The 6714-nt window shown below is 36.6% G+C and overlaps 1 long non-coding RNA gene across 1 annotated transcript; it reads left to right on the forward strand.

The window, feature by feature from the left end:
• Nucleotides 1-3415: 3415 nt before the first annotated feature.
• LOC132973462 (uncharacterized) lies at nt 3416-5753 on the forward strand. The gene is made up of 3 exons (XR_009673007.1): nt 3416-3660; nt 4827-5034; nt 5452-5753. It is a non-coding gene; the product is annotated as an uncharacterized LOC132973462 (long non-coding RNA).
• The last annotated feature ends 961 nt before the right edge of the window (nt 5754-6714 follow it).

The following is a 6714-nucleotide window of genomic DNA, read 5'->3' on the forward strand; positions in this document are numbered from 1 at the left end:
TGCCTGATAATAAAGATAGATAGATAGATAGAGAAGCAAGTCAAGAACTATAGGTAGCCTGCATTTTGCCTGATAATAAAGATAGATAGATAGATAGATAGAGAAGCAAGTCAAGAACTATAGGTAGCCTGCATTTTGCAAGATAATAAAGATATATACATTTATTATATATATAGATATATATAGTTATAGTATAATTATAATGGATATTATATAATATATTTGTTTTATTTTGAGTTGTATTACCATGACTGCATTTCCAAATAATTATATAAATTATGGCCATTTCAGCCCCTTTGTGTCATAGTTTGTACACAACAAAAGTTAACAGTTTTCTACCTCCTGATATCATATTCTTGCATCACATATTTTAAAAATCACAATTTGTATATATATAATAGGGATACAGGGAAAATCCCTCCTTGGGTTGGCTGTATAAAGAAGGCTATATCCTCATACATAAAAGGTTTTCATGTCAGAAAGGACATTTTGACAATATAACTAGCACTACAATAGCATGTATGTAACCTTTGCTCATGTTCAGTGTAATTGTGGAGCTACTTTTTACACTGTAAATTAGGAAATTCCTAATCCTTTTCACACACTTCTGTGTAGCCAATGTTAGCATAATTAGCTAAGTAAATGTACATTCCTATGCATTGCAAGGTATTGGTAGCATGTGGCTACCATTACCATGGTCAGCCTACTTCTTCAAACCCTACTAAGCATTGCAGCTGGTATGCATAAATGGCATTGACAGTAAATCATTCATAAATCGCAGTTAGTTAGTTAGTTGTGTTTTTAAAGGTGCTCACATGGACCAATAGTATTTTATAGAATGGTTTGTTATAGATTTAACAAAAAATGTATGTGAAGCAAAAGAGACTAATTCAATTGACCTCTGTGTTTAAAATTAAGCCAATTGCTTTGATCACTGTCATAATAACTACACTAGATGTACATGAATAGATGCAAATGGTATATGTTTCTTTATATGGCAGATGCAGTTCTCAAGCTTGAAATATGTTTTAGTAATTATATAAGGTACAATGGCTTGTGTTGACTGTTCTGCTGTTGCAGACAGGGTGTCTCTAGAGAGATGTTGCCACTAAGCTACGTTAGATATCACGGCCACTCCAGATAACTTTAGCTGCAGACTAGCATAATCTCAGCAACTGCTGCAGAGTTTGTCCCTGTCCGGCAGCGTGGGAAGACTCACGAGGGCAATTTGCCATTTGAATTTTCAAATTAGCTTTATCATTTGAATTCTGATCACTAATCGCTTCCATACAAAGTGAAGTTTACCCGCCGCGCCGCGAGCCGCCGCCTGTATTTCTACTTTTTTTTAATGTTTTGGTGTAATTTCTCTGTGTCTGAGCTGTCAGCTCTGACACAGAGAGGAGCTCCTCATACTCTTTACTGTAAGTACAATAAACCTTCAGGAGAACAATGCCAGTGCTTTATCAATACACCTGTTCAACGAGCATAAACATGTAAATATGTAGAAAGTGATATTTCAATCTGCTCTGTCCCCAGTCATTTAACTGTTTAGCTTATTGTGCCAGTATCTTAAAATCTGACAAATACTGACTGATGTCTGTGTTCTAAATTCTTTCTAAACTTCACTCAGTATTTTGATGTTAGGAATATGATTTATTATATATATAGATATATTCTTGTGTGCATAATAAAATAACGAGTGTGTGTGAGAGAAGGGTAAATACCTTGAGCTACACACTGAGGATCACAACAGGTTTCCTCCAGGTAAATCCACTGCATTTGCTACTTAAGAGATTTGATTATGAGGGTAAAAAGCCTGCATTAGTTTGTGACTAAGCTATCAATATAAAATGTATATCCTGGTATAAAGGAAACTAATAAATGTATGTTAGCTTAACTGGGTGGCTCACATATGTTAATTATACATGAAATATTCTGTCAAACATGATATGTCTGGCAATGAAGCGATAATGGAGAGATCTGTGAGGAGAAGACGGGTCCGTCCTCAACAGGATGCCGAACAACACATTAAACTGAAAACTGACAAGGCTGGTCTCACAGAGCATTTTATCAACCCATACAAAGGTAAGTTCTTACATTTTGCAAGTAGTGTTTGTGTCAGTTGTACACAGCCTATTAATAATAATGTTGAATTACACTATGTAAATTCAAAATTCATCATTGCTTCCTATGCGTATCTCATTTACACAAGGCTACTTTGTACTGGCAGTGTGGATTGGCTATTAACATTTTAAAGCTGGGTTAGACAACTTTTTAGAGCCATTTTGGTTATATTTAGTGAAAGTCTTTTACCTTGCAACACATGGGAGTTGCTAATCTACCACTGCCTCAATCGATTAGTTAGTTTGTGTTTTTGTGTGACTTTGTGGTTTAAGCCCAGTTCAGACCAAAGATTCGCGACGAGACGAAACAAAACCGCTTTAGAACGTTGAAGGTAAACGTTGCAGCAGTGTGAACTGGCCCGTTTCGTCTCGAATCAAACCGGCTGATGTTGTCGCCTGTGACTCAACTTGTCAAGTCTCCAGCAGCTGATTTTAGAATGTAAGTCACAGCCAATCAGCTCGTAGCAAAGTCTGCTTGTTGAAATGGCAGTTTGGGATGGAGGCTCAATGAGAGAGAGAGAGAAAGAAAAAGAGAGAGAGGGTCGTGCGAGTATACACTTAATAGGGAGAGAGAGCGCAGTAATTGAGAACAAAGCAGTGAATCAGGGAAATAAAACAATATTTAGATATTTTAGTTTCATCACTACTAGAAATGCAGCTGTAGCAAGTATCTCTTTGTCCTCATTTATATTTTATGATGCTACAAATTCTATACAGTTACGAAAAAAGCCTGAAAAGTCAGAAGTTTCATATACACAGCAACGTAAACTTGCCTTTAGCTGACATTAATAATTAACGTGTATTTCTCTCGGTTTAACAGCATTAGCCAGTGATGGTGGCAGCACTGGCAAGCAAACACAAAAATATGTAATTTTAAAAAACACCAAAGTTAACCACTCACAAAGCTAACATTAGTAGCAAACTAACGTTGATAGCTTATGCAGCTGAGCTTAACATGTTTGCTAACTTGACGGACCTATCTGGGTGCGTTTTCAGCTGCCTGATAAAATTTGATGTGGTCGATCCAGCGTCCTTTATGTTCATATTACAGACGTTGCATTCGATGATTATTTTGTTTAGGCTTTGCGTGAAGTTATTAAAGTCAGGCGATATGACAAATGGTAATAAAACTGCAGCAGCAGCAGCAGGTGATGTGCTCACCATGGTGTCACCTGTGGAGTGTGGCCGCTCGCGCACCAGAGGGAATGACATTCTGCTTGTGATGTTAATGCGCCAAAAAGTACAAAAATAAAAAGATTGTGCACAAGTCCCAAATCTCAAGTCTGAGTCGAGTCTCAAGTCACATTTGTGTGCAACTTAAAGTTATACTCCGTAAGATTTTCATCTATTTAATTGCCTTTTAAGTTACTATCTATCAAAGAGTGAGTTAAAACAATGGTGATTGATCATATGACCCACTAATGAAAGCACTTCTACTTGCCTTTTTGCCGAGTATTTCAATATCTGTGTCTGTGGCGACATTCCCGGGCTAGATGTAAATAGGCCGCCATGTTAGTGACGCTGCTGACAGCGGTCGGTCTGTCGGCCGAGATCATCACTAACGGTTATGCTGCGTTCACTTGTAAACGGAAATTGGGAACTTCCAACTTCTGAGTCAGGCTTGTAGTAAGGGCAGAAGTGTAATAGGAACATGTGTGTGTGTATGGATTTAAGAGGGTAACATATAGACATAGGGGACGGACTGGAAGTAGAGAGGTGAATGTGTTTCAATAAAGTTTACAAAAGAGCAAAAAAAAAAGTCAACACATATTGACCGTGAACGTGACAAGATGGAGGGCTCTGAAAGAACAGGCTCGCCTGCAATTACATCTTACTGTCAAAGAGGCCGCTAGAAACAATGTATCTCAAATGTTGTGGCGTACAAGTTTAAGTGCTACTCAAGTCCAAGTCTGAAACTCAAGTCCCCATCTCTGATAGGGTATTTTTATGTTACACTACTGTTGCACAGCTTTGCCTTAGCTTGCAAAGTATTAGGCTCCAATTTGAAAGATGGTAGACTGTGCTAGTGGATAAAAAATAGTAATTGGTGTTTTTTCTTACTTTAAAGGTCGAGGTGTGCTTGCTGTGGAGGTTTTCAACAAAGGAGATTTTGTGCTTGAATACCGTGGTAAACTTTTCAAACAGGATGGTCTTCTTACGAAGAACTACAATGACACAGAAGCAGTATTCCTGTTTGACTTCAAATGGAAAGGGGGATGTTGGTGGTAAGTTATAATAAATATGCTTTTGTTGGCAGGTGTAATACATTACAATAGTTTTAGGAAATGAGCTTTGAATGGCCTGTTAACCTAAGGATATCCCAATTTCTAACAAACCATGCAAGAGACTCACCACCCTGGTAGTACCCTGTAAATGTATATTGCCGCAAGCTACCTCAATTGTTTGCTCAGCTTTCAAATAAAACGTGCCCTTCTTAACACTGTAGCCAAACAAAGTAGGTAACTTCTACTCTTAACATCAATATTCTTTTCCTTAAGTCTTGATGCATCTGTTGAAGACAAGTCACTGGGAAGGCTTGTGAATGATGACCACATCAAGCCTAACTGTAGGATAAAAGCTATTGATGTTGGTGGGATGCCACATCTTTGCCTGTTTGCCCTAAGAGACATCGCCCCAGGTGAAGAAATAACTTACAATTAAGTAATTAAACGTAGGGATTCAGACTGGCCTTGGCGCAGACAGGTACAATTTGTTTAATGTTGATAATAGTTGTTTTTGTCATTTTCAGATGAAACTGATCTCATTGTGTCTTGAGATTTGACCTATATCATGATTGTTTTAATTTTTTTCCGGTTTCCTTTTCCAGCAGAAAATGGCACCTGATGTCAGCGAACAGCTGATACCTGATGTCAGCGAGCAGCTGACACCTGATGTCAGGGACAGACCTCAGGTAGGGGCCAGTTTATAAAATACTACTTAATCTCTTAGAGATTGTAAGGTATTTGTTCTCAGTGTAGTACTCAGTGGGTTTCAGAGTATGTATTATTGTCCAGTGTTTCTCTTATGACAGCCTAAGTAGTAATGTACTGTAAGGACAATGATCTGTGTTTGGAATGTCTCCTAAAGTACTGACAGACTTACAGTGTTTTGACATTATACATACAGATGAATGTCCCCAATTAGGTATGAGTAGCGTGTGTGTGTGAGTTTAGAACGACCCCAAAAGTACTGATAGACTGACAGACTGGTGTCTTAACATTATACATAGATGAATGTCCCCAATTAGGTATGAGTACCGTGTGTGTGTGTTTGGAATGACCCCAAATGTAATAAAAATAGTAAGTAACATTTTTTTTTCCTTTTCCAGCAGCAATTGGCACCTGATGTTAGCCAGCCGATTGTCGAAGAAAGCGACAGACCTCAGGTAGGGGCCAGTTTATAAAATACTACTTAAAGACCTGTTGAGCAAGAATTTCTTTATTGAAATAGCAGAAAATTCTCCAAAAATGGTCCTACTCATTCATTCCTGTGTGACAGTGTGTGTGTCCACAGAGAGCCTGCCTTCCGCCTGTATTTTCTTATTTCTTAGTGTTGGGGGTGTATGCCTGCCACCTAAACCACTGCTGAATCCTTTTATATTAGTATGTATTATTGTCCAGTGTTTCTCTTATGACAACCCAAGTAGTAATAAGGACAATGATCTGTGTTTGGAATGTCTCCTAAAGTACTGACAGACTTACATACTGGTGTTTTGACATTATACATAGATGAATGTCCCCAATTGGGTATGAGTAGCTTGTGTGTGTGTGAGTTTGAACGACCCCAAAAGTAATAATATAATAATAATAACAATTATTATTATTATTATTATTATTGTCATTATTATTATCATTATTTATAGAGCACTCTTCTTAATCCATATGATAAAGTGCTTCATAAAGGCATCAAAATAAAATTCATAAAATCATCAAGTTTTAAAAGAAAACATATAGAAAACAATTTAGTGTCTAAAACCCAATACATATCAAGAAAATAAAAAACAGTTCAAATGAAATTAAAACTCAAATATAATCAGGAAAGGCTATCTGATAAAAGTATTATTTATTTTGCTGCCTTTATGAAGCACTTTGTAACATTTAACATGTAACATTTAGAAGAGTGCTCTATAAATACAGATTATTATAGTAATAATAATAATAATTATTATTATATTACTTTTGGTCCCTGTTTTCTTTGTTTTTCCAAATTCCTTGCTGAATCAGAGATTACCTTTAAGTCCCTTCTTAAAACATACTTTCCTGATTTTACTTGAGTTTTAATTTCTTTTGAACTGTCTTTTATTTTTTTGATATGTATTGTTTTTTACACACTAAATTTTCTATATGTTTTCTTTTAAAACTTGATGATTTTATGACTTTTATGTTGATGCCTTTATGAAGCACTTTGTGACATGGATTTAGAAAAGTGCTCCTTATGTAAAGATTATTATTATTATTACTATATTATTACTTTTGGGGTCGTTCCAAACACACACACGCTACTCATGCCTAAATGGGGTCATGCAGAACCTTTATCTCAATAGGATAGGATAGGATAGGATAATACTTTATTGATCCCCAGAGGGGAAATT

The sequence above is a fragment of the Labrus mixtus genome, chromosome 4 (assembly GCF_963584025.1).
Source record: "Labrus mixtus chromosome 4, fLabMix1.1, whole genome shotgun sequence".
Classification (NCBI taxonomy): domain Eukaryota; kingdom Metazoa; phylum Chordata; class Actinopteri; order Labriformes; family Labridae; genus Labrus; species Labrus mixtus.